Source organism: Kogia breviceps, chromosome 6 (assembly GCF_026419965.1).
Source record: "Kogia breviceps isolate mKogBre1 chromosome 6, mKogBre1 haplotype 1, whole genome shotgun sequence".
Taxonomy (NCBI): domain Eukaryota; kingdom Metazoa; phylum Chordata; class Mammalia; order Artiodactyla; family Physeteridae; genus Kogia; species Kogia breviceps.
In genome coordinates, this window is record NC_081315.1 from 123,852,039 (window position 1) to 123,865,975 (window position 13,937).

Here is a 13,937-nt window from a genome sequence, read left to right on the forward strand (position 1 = left end):
AAATATTTGCAAATCATACATGTGGTAAGAGGTTAATTTTGAAAACACAGAAAGAACACTACAACTCAGTAGACCAAAAAAAAAAAAACAATTAAAAATGTGCAAAGTACCTGAATACACATTTTTTTTCAAGAAAGATATATGAATGGCCAACAGATACCTGAAAAAGGTGTTCAGCTTCACTAATCATAAGGGAAATGCAAATCAAAACCACAATGAGATATCATCTCACACCTGTTAGAATGTCTATCATCAAAAAGCCATTATGGAGAACAGTATGGAGGTTCCTTAAAAAACTAAAAATAGAACTACCATATGACCCAGCAATCCCACTACTGGGTGTATACCCTGAGAAAACCATAATTCAAAAAGAGTCATGTACCACAATGTTCATTGCAGCTCTATTTACAATAGCCAGGACATGGAAGCAACCTAGGTGTCCACCAACAGATGAATGGATAAAGAAGATGTGGCACATATATACAATGGAATATTACTCAGCCATAAAAAGAAACGAAATTGAGTTATTTGCAGTGAGGTGGATGGACCTAGAGTCTGTCATACAGAGTGAATTAAGTCAGAAAGAGAAAAACAAATACCATATGCTAACACATAATATGGAATCTAAGAAAAAAGAAACAAAAGGTCATGAAGAACCTAGGGGCAAGAGGGGAATAAAGACACAGACCTACTAGAGAATGGACTTGAGGATATGGGGAGGGGGAAGGGTAAGCTGTGACAAAGTGAGAGAGTGGCATGGACATATATACACTACCAAATGTAAAATAGATTGCTAGTGGGAAGCAGCTGCATAGCACAGGAAGATCAGCTCAGTGCTTTGTGACCACCTAGAGGGGTGGGATAGGGAGGGTGGGAGGGAGGGAGATGTAAGCGATATGGGAACATATGTATATGTATAACTGATTCACTTTGTTATAAAGCAGAAACTAACACACCATTGTAAAGCAATTATACTCCAATAAAGATGTTAAAAAAAAAAAGTCAAGAGAACGTAAATGTTGGTGAGACTGTGGAGCAAAGGGGACACCTGTACACTGTTGGTGGGAATGTAAATTGGTACAGCCAGTATGAAGGGTCCTCAGAAAATTAAAAATAGAACTACCATATGATCCAGCAATTCCACTTTTGGGTATTTATCTGAGAAAATGAAAACACTAACTTGAAAAGATATATGCATTCCCATGTTCATTGCAGCATTATTTACAATAGCAAAGAAATGGAGTCAACCTAAACGTCCATGATGGATGAATAGATAAAGCAGGTGTTACACACAGAGAAATATTATTCAGTCATAAATAGAAGGAAATCTTGCCATTTACAACAGCATGGATGGACCTTCCTTGAGGGCATTATGCTAAGTGAAATAAGTCAGACAAAGACAAATACTGTACAATCTCAATTATAATGTGGAATCTTAAAAAGGAAAAAAAAAAAACAACTAATGGCAAAAGAGATCAGATTTCTGGTTACCAGAGGTTGGGGGGCAGAGAGGGAATTGGATGAAGGTGGTCAAAAGTTACAAACCTCCAGTAATAAATAAGTACTAGAGACGTAATGTACAGCATAACTACAGTTAACCCTTCTGTATGATATATATATAAAACTTAAGAGAGTAAATCATAAGAGTATTCATCCCAGGGAGAAAAAAAATTTTTTTTCTTTACTGTATCTATGTGAGATGAGGGATGTTAAATAAACTTATTGCAGTATTCATTTCACAATATATATGTCAAATCATTATGCTGTACACCTTAAACTTATACATGCTGTGTATCCATTATATCTTAATAAAACTGGGGGAAAAAACATTAATTTTATAGAGCAGTTTATGTTCATAGTACAATAGGTATCAAATGTACATAGTCCCAGTAATATTAATCTATATATGGAAATCAGAATATGATCTTCTTTAGTGATATTGGCAAGAGCATAAAGAACCAAGTCTAATGGGTTGAGAAATGTGAGAATGGGCAATAGACAGGTAGATAGAATTTAGATAAGTCTCAAGATATTTAGCAGTGGAAAAAAAAAACATGGTAAGTAGAGGGCCATCAATAGTTAAAATATTAGTCATTCTTGTAACTTTATTTTGGCATATGTGTTAGATTATTTTCATATTGGAAATACTTAATTATGTTTATATTTTGATGGGAGGATATCCAAACATGGTACAATTTAAGGTAATGAGAAAGTGACAATAATAATTTTACATAGTTTAATGATACAGGGTTATGAGCTAATGATTTAAAGAAAATTATAATTGAAGAGAAGATAAATATCTGAAAAGTAGCATCCACTGTTAAGCATTCCTTAATTCCTCAAATGATAATCTTTTTTACCTTCAATACACTCTATGTTATTATCATATTCATCATGAATGGATTTAATATATGTTTATAATAAGAACAAAACAAATACCTCCTAATAAATATCTATAATCATTACTGCATAAGTTCAAGTAGAACAGCAAATAATACAAATGACTGCTTGAACTAAAATTATATATGCCTAGAGGAAGTTGACAGAATTAAGAATACCTACAACATATCACCACAATGTTCAGTACATAATGTTTTAAAAATGCAAGAAATGTGAAGAAACAAAAAATGCGACCCAAAGACAATTTAAAAATGAGCAATGGTTATGACTAGGAATTTTACATCCAAGAGATCACAACTATATTAAAATATACCCAAATTCATTAGTAATAAGAGAAAGGCAAATAAAGTCACAATTTGATTTAAAACCATAATATTATAATAAATGAATAGCTTCATGTGGACCAGTGATTTTAAAACATGTATCATAAACTGAGAAGCACATTAAACTTGACAATGCATATGATGTCTAAAACAAGCAAACAACCAAAACAAACAAAAAGCTTTGGATGCTCACTCTTGGATCCCAACCACCATGCTGAAAGTCAAGATAGCAAATGTGGAGAATGACATCAGCACCATGGCATCATGAATCATTCAATGAAGATACAAAACAAACAGAAGGCAAATAATAAGATGGCATTCATAAGACCTTACATATCAACAGTGACTTTAAATGTAAATGAATTTAATTCACCAATTTAAAGACACAGAGCCGACAGGTAAAAAATAAGACTCAACTATATACTGCCTACAGGAGACTATTTTTAGCTCTAAAGATACATATAGGCTCAAATTGAAGTGACGGAAAAAGGTATTCCATGCAAGCAGAAGCCAGAACAAAGCAGAGATAGCCATGCTTATATCAGAAAAAATAGACTTCAAGCCAAAAACAGTAACAAGAAACAAAGAAGGTAAAGGGGGCAAGATTTTGAACATTTTACTCAACAGTAGCAGAATACACATTCTTCCCAAGTGCACACAGACCATTCTCTAGGATAGAACATACAATGGGACAAAAAAACACGTCTTAGCAAACTTAACAAGACTGAAATCATACCAACTTTCTTTTCTGATCACAATGGTATGAAACTATAAATCAATGACAAAAGGCAAGGTGGAAAATCTACAAATATGTGGCAACTAAACACACACTTTTGAACAACCAATGAGTCAAAGAATAAATCAAAAGGGAAAGTTAAAAAATCTCAAAACAAATTAAAATAGAAATACAACATATTAAAAACTTATGAAATGCAACAGAAGCAGTTCTGAGATGAAAGTTTATAGCTATAAATTAATATATTAAGAATTAGAAAGATCTCAAACACCTCAAGAAACTAGAAAAACAAATTAAGCCCAAAATTAGTAAAAAGAAGGAAATAATATAATCCAGATTCCTATTCTTAATTTAGCTCATATATTTTAGCAATCCTGGGTACTTTATGGAATCCCTGTATTCCATATGACACTACAGTGGTATATACTTATATACCATTCATACAGAGGTATATGCCATATTAATGAATTATCAAAACCTACTGAGCTGTACAATGCAGAGTGAATCAATGTAAATTACAGACTTTAGTTAATGAAAATGCATCAGTATTGGTTGATTAATAGTAATAAGTGTACCACACAAAAGCAAGATATTATTAATAATGGGGAAACTGTGTGTGTGCATGAATTCTGTACAATATGCTCAAAATTTCTATAAGCCTAAAATTCTCCTAAAATAAGTTTATTGACTGAAAAATAATGCTGCAATCATTACTTAGGCACAACTTGTAAATATTAATGATACTATCTTAACACCAAGTTTTTTCTAACAAAGACAAAAGAGAACTTTGAATAGGACATCAGAAATATTAATAAAACGTGCTCTATATAAAAGAAAAACATTTGTGAAAGAAATTAGATTTCAAAAAGGCTTTTTTAAATGCAAGAAATCTTTTTTCATATACTATTAAATGTAATTTCATTTAATATATTTTTACGTGTATTCTACTCATATCTGCTACATGCTCTAAAAATTACATGTATAAAGTAAGAAAATAAATTTTGTTTTCTATCATATGACAGAAGTTTTCTTATTTAGATGGCTAAGTACCCCCCATAAGTACTTTAAACACTGCAATCAATATAGAGTGCAGCTAACTAAATAGAAAAACCTCAATTGGTAGAATAGAAACTTCATATATGCTATCCCTTAATTAGTTTCCAAATTATTTAAGTATCAGACAATATATGCTTATTGATAACATGTATGCAAAAAGAGACATGCTTTCTAGAATAAGAAATAAGATGCTAATTAAGAAGATAGAATTTCTATATACTGTTTTGCAATTATTTGTTGGTCTCACTTAAATTCATTAGAAAAAAAGGCAAAAAATATTTATATAAATGCATCCACAATATACAAGTGTAATAATCAAAATCTACTTCTCCCAGAAAAACTTTCTCAAAAGAAATTTATTTTCTAGTACTTAAAATTACATTTTTTAAAGTGGCAGTTTTGTTACCACTATTCTAAATAACTATGCTGTCATCTTAATATTTTCTCAAGGTACTGATTTTTGATAAGAATCCTTGTACTGACCCTCCATTATTGCAAATAATTCTATATTAAAAATAGTAGGAGAACACAGTATATCTTTTTTTTTTTTTTTTTTTTTTTGGTGATATGCGGGCCTCTCACTGTTGTGGCCTCTCCCGCCGCAGAGCACAGGCTCCGGACGCGCAGGCTCAGCGGCCACGGCTCACGGGCCCAGCCGCTCCGCGGCACGTGGGACCCTCCCGGACCGGGGCACGAACCCGCGTCCCCCGCATCGGCAGGCGAACCCTCAACCACTGCGCCACCAGGGAAGCCCAGTATATCTTTTTTTATAGGTCCAACCTATATCTTTTTTGACACTCCAACAAAAAAAATTTTTTTTAATTAAAAAAAGAAAAAGAAAGGGGAACAAAAGATAACTATGCTTGCTATATTCTCTAGAAGCAAATTTCCCCCAACTGATTCTCTGAGTTTTATCTAAGCTGTATCTGACTAAGAATTTCTGATAAAATTATTACCTAAAGTTAACTTCCAGAAATTAGTTTTATGATTTTATGAACAACATAACTCAATCTCTAATGCTTCTTTTGTGACCACTATAATTCTTTGAAACCCTAAAAGAGGATATATATGAAATTTAAAAGGACAATAATTTTCTACAGAGATTAAAGAGAAGGAATTGAATATGCTACCACTTTTCACTTGGCACAGTCCTACTGAATGTAATCATCTCATCTCAAGAAGTACCTCACTCTTCTGTAATACTGCAGCACTGATTACCTTTTACATATTTACTATTTGTCAGACACAGTGCTAAAGGATTTATGTGATTTCTTTTGTTCCTTGAAATAACTATATAAGGCAAGGACTACTAATGCAGCCCCATTTTTAATGTTCTGTAATATTTGTAATGTTTCCCATTTACGTATAAGAACACTAGGTCTTATGTAAAATACACATATTATCCGACATTGCACATAGGTCTTACAGACATTCAGGATTGCATTTTTGTGAAAACATTTTCCTTCCATTCTCCATTCATGTATAGCTTTATTTCAGATCTTTGACCCAATTAAAAAAAAACTTTTATTCCTTCATAAAGAATATTATTACTAAATAAATACAAGTATAAATATTAACTTAAGCATATTAAAAATACTGACCACATTCTTTTGAGCATAGGTATAAGTGAAAGGAAAAAAATAAAATAAAAGCAGAATCCTGTGCATTTCAATTACAGTGAGGCTAGATTTTGGAGGTTTTGACCCTTGATTTAATTTTGTTTCTTGAAAGTAATTACCTGTTTTGATTGCACTGGACTTTTGAAAAGTGGCCAATATGTGACATAAAACTTTTTCAACAAACTAGCTTATTTTTCTGTTATGTATTTGAACATGTTATATGAAATAAACATTGCAAAAGTATCAATATATTCATATCCATGTTCCATATAACAATAATATAAAAATGATAAAAATTGTTTGATATGATGGTAGAAACAAGGAATAATACCCATTTATTTTATTACATGACCAGGTAGCCAGAAAGTAACCAATAATATAAATTATTGCCATAGTAAAAACAGTCCTGGAGTCTTTTTCACTACTGTAAGAGTCAGACACAGCCTCTCTTTCTCACCCTTGCCCCTTCTCTCTTTGAACATTATAAATTTGTTGTCCTGTTGTCTGGCATAATTTCTAGACATAAAATTATTTGTCCCTTTCTCAAATCAGAGTATATACTTCATTAGTTTATAACCTTGCATTTGATTACTTCGGGTGCTAGTTTGAATAACATATCCTTAATAGGTAATAGAATCAGTCAGGATAAATTACATTTCTGCTCAGCTTGAAGTACCCTTGTCTTTTCTAGTTTGGTTAACTGCCCAACATTTTGCAACTACTAAACAAACTCTAATTAATTTGAATGTTATAGTCAGAATCAGTTAGACCTTTTTGAATCTAGATTTAGAGTGCTACGACATTAAGGTGTAATTTAATTCTCTTGATCAGCAACAATATACAGTAAAGAACTGAAAGCCTTAGCAAAACTAAGATCTTAAAATACAGTCATAGGATTACTTTTTCACTGAAATATCTGAAATCAAATGAAGCAATACATTAATGGCTTGGTGATTTTTTTTTAAAAAAGCAATCAGTTTGTGATAAAAAGCAAATCTTGAGCATGAATTAAATTTCCTAATGTTATTATATAGTTTTTTTCCTTGCCTCTTCATTTTCTTCTATTCTTAGTTGTTATTGCTTGGTTTATAATTTCAAGATACTTATCTTTTTATTGTGATATGTTTACTGAATCTGTATCTACATCTTGATTCTGTCTTCTACATTCTTTTCGTTTCTTAATCATCCTTTCAGAGACAACTAGGATTTCTTGAAGGAGGGAAGCACTGCTGTTGATTTTAATTTTGTCTCAGTTTGATTGTGATAAAGATCAGAGTGTACATGCACTGACTGCCACACCATTCACTAACAAATAAATAAGTATACTTATGTAAGTAAGAACGCTGTTACTTGTAGTACAATAATAAGTAATAATAGTGTTGGATTTCTCACCTGAATTGATAAAAATGAGTTATTTTCACCCATGTGCCCTAAGTAAAAACATCAAGTGTTATTCTCTATTTATAGCCAAAATTAAAACTCAAACAGACATGCATAGAAATTCAATGAATTATAACCAATCAAACATACTTGGAATTAATGGCAATGAGAGTTGTTTTTAATCAATGATAATACACTTTTTTCATAGCTAAGGGGAGCTATAAAAACTACATCATTATATCCAGAAGGCATTAAACTGTTCCACAATAATTAATTTAAAAATGGAAAGACTATTACCTCAGAATCACTGATTTCTATTCTTAGCAATCTACTTGTTAGCTCCCCAACTTTTTCTTTTTTTTCTTTAGCTCCCCAACTTCTATTCCACTTTCCCAATAAACCAATCACAACAAGAAACTAAGCTTATCAGGCTGGTGATAATTAAAAGCCAGTATCCCTGAAGAACATACATGCAAAAATCTTCAACAAAATATTTGCAAACTGAATTCAACAATATAGTAAAAGTATCATACATCATCATCAAGTGAGATTTATTCCAAGGATGCAAGTTTGGTTCAACAACTGCAAATCTATCAATGTGATATCCCACATTAAGAAAATGAAGAATAAAAATCATCTCAATAGATGCTGAAAAAACATTAGACAAATTCAGTATCTATTTATGATAAAATAGCACTCAACAAAGTGGATATCCAGCTTACATACCTCTACATAATAAAGGCCATATATGACAAGCCCACAGCTATCATCACACTAAATGGAGAAAAGCTAAAAAGTTTTCCTCAAAATTAGGAACAAGACAAGGACACCCACTCTCACCACTTTTATTCAAATTATTGAACTCCTAGCCAGAGCAAATAGGCAACAAAAAGAAATAAAAGGCATCCCAGCTGCAAAGGAAGAGTATTTTCCAATTACATATTATATATAGAAAACCCTGGAGACTCCACCACAAACTGTCAGAAATAATAAAGTCAATCAAGTTGCAGGATACAAAATCAATGTATAGAAATCCATTGCATTTCTATACACTAATAAATGAACTATCAGAAAAAGAAATTAAGAAAACAATCCCATTTATAACTACATCAAAGAAGAATAAAATACCTAGGAATAAATTTAACCAAGGAGGTGAAAGACTTGTAAACAGATTATTGTAAGACATTCATGAAAGAAACTGAAAACACAAATAAATGGAAAGACACCCTATGCTCAATGATTGGAATAATTAATATTATTAAAATATTCATATCACCCAAGCAATCTACAGATTTAATGCAATCTATAATAAAATTTCAGTTGAATTTTTTAATAGAAATAGAACAAACAATTCTGAAAGTTGTATGAATTCACAAAGACTGTGAATAGGTAAAACAATCTTGAGAAAGAACAAAGCTGGAAGTATCATACTCTGTGACTTAAGACTATACTACAAAGCTACAGTAATCAAAACAGTATAGTATCAGCATAAAAACAGACACTTAGATTAATGGACAGAATAGAGTCCAGAAATAAACCCCCACACTTATGGTCAGTTAATTTATGACAAAGGCACAAGGGGGGGAAATAAATATAATGGAAAAAAAACAGACTCTTCCAACACATGGTTTTCAAAAACTGGACAGCCAAATCCAAAAAAAAAAGAGGAAACTGGACCATCTTTCATTAAACACAATAATTAACTCAAAATGGAATAAAAACTTTAATGTAAGACCTGAAATCATAAAACTCCTACAAGAAAACTAGGCGGTATTATTCTTGACATTGGTCTTGGCAATGATTTTTTGAATCTCACACCAAAAGCAAAAATAAAGGAGTGGGACTACATCAGACTAAAAACCTTCTACACAGCAAAGGAATCAACAACAAAATGAAAAGGTAATCTATGGAATGGGAAAAACTAGTTGGAAATCATATGTGATAAGGGGTTAACATCCAAAATATATAAAGAACTCATACAACAGCAAAAAATCCAATTAAAAATATCCAATTAAAAATGGGCAGAGGTTCTGAACTTTTTCAAAGAAAACATGCTCAACTTTGCTAAACATCAAGGAAATGCAAATCAAAACTAGAATGATTTATCACCTCACACATGTTAAAATGGCTATTATCAAAAAGACTAGAAGTAACGAGTGTTGGTGAGGATATGGAGAAAAGGGAACCCTTCTACACGGTTGATGGTAATGTAAACCGGTGCAGCCACTATTAAAAGAAACAACATGTTGGTTCCTTAAAAAATTAAAAATAGAATTATTAAACAATACAGCAATCCCCTGGGTATTTATTCAAAGAAAACAAAAACACTAACTCAAAAAGGTATATTAACCCCATGTTCATTGCAGCATTAGTTACAATAGTCAAGATGTGGAAACAATCTAAGTGTCTGTAGATGGATGAATGGACAAAGATGTGGTGTGTGTATTTACATACACACACATATACAATGGAATATTATTCAGCCATAAAAAAGAAGAAAATATAACTATATTGATATCACAGATGGACTTTGAGGGCATGATGCTAAATGAAATAAATCAGACAGAGAAAGAGAAATACTTTATGTATGATCTCACTTAAATGAGAAACAAACAAAAAAAGTTAAAAAAAAAAAAAAAAACCTAAATAACTACACTCAAATACAGAGAACAGGTTGGTGGTTGCCAGTAGTGGAGGGTGGAGGGTGGGAGATGGGCAAAATAATTGAATGGGATCAAAAGGTACAGACTTCCAGTTATAAAATAAATAAGCTATGGAGATGTACAGCATGGGGACTATAATTAATAACACTCTTGCATATATGAAAGTTGCTAAGAGAATCAATCTTAAAAGTTCTCATGGGGGAGGGCTTCCCTGGTGGCGCAGTGGTTGAGAGTCCACCTGCCAATGCAGGGGATACGGGTTCGTGGTCTGGGAAGATCCCACATGCTGCGGAATGGCTAGGTCCATGAGCCATGACTGCTGAGCCTGCGTGTCCGGAGCCTGTGCTCCGCAACGGGAGAGGCCACAACAGTGAGAGGCCCATGTACCACAAAAAAAAAAAAAAAAAAAAAAGTTCTCATGACAAGAAGAAACAATTTTTTTTTGAACCATGTATGGTGACAGATATATTAACCAGAGTTATTGTGTTGATCACTTCACAATGTATACAAATATCAAATTATTATGTCATATACATGAAACTAATATAACATTATAAGTCAATTACACTACAATTTTTAAAAAGACCCGTTTTAGAGGTTGCATTATTATATTACGTAATAGCAGTATAGAGCAACAGAAAATATTTCTCTTTATTTCTATGAAGTTAGTTCTAGGATGTATTTAGCTAAGATTAATGTGTAAATCAGCATGTATATTTCAGTGTACCTAATGAAGAAGGAATACAATGTAGAAACACAATAATTTACAGTTTATAAAAATGAAACAAAATAATAAATATATATAAATAAATATATATAAAAAAATATATATAAATATATATAAATAAAATATCACTCTATGCAACGAGGGAAGAAGAAGAATAGAGAGGACATAATAATAATAAAACTTCCATGAGGCAACTCTTGTAAGTTTTTACCGTAGAACTTATAAGTAGTTTAACATGATAATAAAATTAAGTATAAAAATTAGCAATGTTTTTAATGCAAAAATACTATTGGGTTATCAGCAATGCACATTTCAAGTGATTTGAAGTTACAGTAATTTAACTCTACAATCATAATTGGATGTATATAAAGATAAAATAAAATATTTATACATATATACATAAATATACTCATGTATGTACTATATTAGAATATTCTAATATATAATCTCAATTGTAAAATACTGATTCAGTAAGTCTATTCTTATTAACGATATTGGTATTTAAAAATTATAAGTATAAAAACATTTTGCTGATGTTATTGGGAACCAATATTTTCAACATTAGAACAAAGTAGTAGAAATTTTTTAAATGAAAAGGAATAAAAAGTCCGTGTTTCTAAATTTAGTTTGGAAATACCAGTTAGAATTCATGTTTTTTTAATCTTAGAACTTTCATCTGTCCACCTAAAGGGCCTAGGAACAATGATCTAGTAGCAATGAAGATGTTCACCAGTACCTAGATGATGGTATCTGAATGTATTTAAACATTAAAATGTCTTAGGGATTCTTGGAGAAGTCGTTAAATTCACCACAGGGTAGGAAAACACAAGAAACACCTGGAACATCTTGTCCAAAAAGCAAATTCACTTTCTAAGACTTCTGGAGGCAGGGGAATGAGAGATATAGTTGAAACAAGAATGTCTAGGAGTCAATAAATTACTCTGTGGTTAGTTATCCCATTTTCTCCATGTTTCATATAAGTTAAAAAAAATGTGACAGAAGATACATTCTAATTATTGAAGCTTACAATCAATAAAACATCAAAAGAAAAACTAGGTATACAAGAGTATAACAAGATTATATTTAAAAAATAAATTGACTTTAGTTTACTTATTTTTCACTGCTTACAGTTGAATATTCTAAATAGTTTTATAGTTCATGTTCAGAGAATCCCATATTTACCTGAATGCATGACAATAAGATACATTTCCATGTTGTGAAAGAATAGTGCCATTAACCATATAAACATTTATAAGACCCAGCAAGCCTGTTACGTACATTTTCAAGTTTAATTTTCTAATTCTTCATAAACAGAAAGAATTAAAAATTGTTCTTCTGAAACAGTGTACTGCATACATATGACCATCAACCACAGCATGAAAATGTTAATTTTCTACATCTTCTGAAATATTGAGGACTATTAGAAATGAAGAAATGTTAACCCATACTTTGTGTTGTGGTATCTCCTATCTAACTACAATATTTTTCTGCTTCATTGATGATTTTAATAATCTAAATATTGCAAAGAATATGAATAAAAAATAGCTTTTCTTTTTTGTTAGAATATAGATAAAAACATGGAAAATATATCTATGTATTCTGGTTTGAATAACAAACAGCTCTTTAGTTGTTATTAAAAGAGATTATATTCAATTCTAATTTTTAAGGAATAAAGTGTTTGAGTTGGACCCTTCCATATTTTAAGCACTAAATTTTTTTATGCTTGGTACTGCTGTTACTGCTTCTAAGATGTTTTAAAAAGCAAAATTTGTTCTTTCAATATACATTTAAGAGCCTGGGGTGCCAGAGACATAACTGCCTTCTTGGTTGTTTTTTCATTCAAATCAATAAATAAACACGAGAGTTTATTTAAAAATGTGCGCTTTATCTTAAGTGTCCAGAGGTCCATGACGCTAATTTTCTTCACTGTAAACATTCTTCGAGGGGTAGCCCGAGCCTCCGCTGCAGCCTCAGCTGACAGCCTTGTGGTAAAGCAGACGCGCAGCCTGCAGACCCCCGAGGTGGGGAGCGCGGCCCCGGGCCGGAGACCGCCATTTTAACCGGAATGTGGCCTCCAAGGTGGGCGCTGCGGCCCCTCTTTTCTCCCCCTACCTACCCGCTGGCCCTCCCGCGGGGCAGGGAGGGCTCGGGCACCGGGCGGGGGTCTGGTGTCGGGGCGTGGCCAGGGCCACTAAAGGGACCTCGGAGCTCCCCTCATAGCCTGGCATGCGGCCTTTGCCCTCTACTTCCTGATTTTACTCCACGTGCGTGCTCTGAAACTGGCTTCTGGAGTTACAGTGAATGATGAAGTCATCAAAGTTTTTAATGATAGGAAAGTAGGGTAATCTTCTACACAAGACAGCGAAAGAAGAAATCTGTTCTCTTCTGTTTAAGCGATGACAGAAGACAAGTAATTGTAGAGGAGGCGAAACAGATCTTGGTGGGTAACACTGGTGATACTGTAGAGGACCCCTACGCACCTTTTGTGAAGTTGCTACCTATGAATGATTGCTAATAAGATGCCACATAGAAAACAAAAGAGTCTAAGAAAGGAGACCTAGTATTTATATTCTGGGATTCTGAAAGTGCACCTTTAAAAAGATGATTTACTCTAGCTCTATAGATGCCACTAAAAAGAAATTTAGAAGTAATAACATGAGTGGCAAGTAAATGGCTTAGATGATAATAAAGGACCGTTTGACACTTGGAGAAAAATTGAGAGGCAATGTAGTAGTTTCACTTGAAGGAAAACCCTGTAAAATCAAAGTCAAGTGCCATCTGGATCTTGAGGAGCTTCCATTTCTCCAGCTCAGTCAACTAGAATAGTATTAGGTTTGATTTTTTTTTTTTTCCTTTCTCTTTCCACTGGGTCCTAACAACACAATGAATGAAGGAAATATCATTCATATAAGCAGCCTATCAGAGATTGCCATTAAACTGTTACTTTCATGTAGAACCCAAGGAATGCCTTCCCGTTATATTTTAGCCCAAACAACTAGTTATATGTCTCCCTTGTAGCAAGCACTACAGTGA

General features: G+C 32.6%; 1 pseudogene; it reads left to right on the plus strand.

Annotated features, from left to right (window-relative positions):
- The window catches only part of LOC131758212 (cofilin-2 pseudogene), a 49,731-nt pseudogene extending 36,001 nt beyond the window's left edge, over positions 1-13,730 (plus strand).
- The last annotated feature ends 207 nt before the right edge of the window (positions 13,731-13,937 follow it).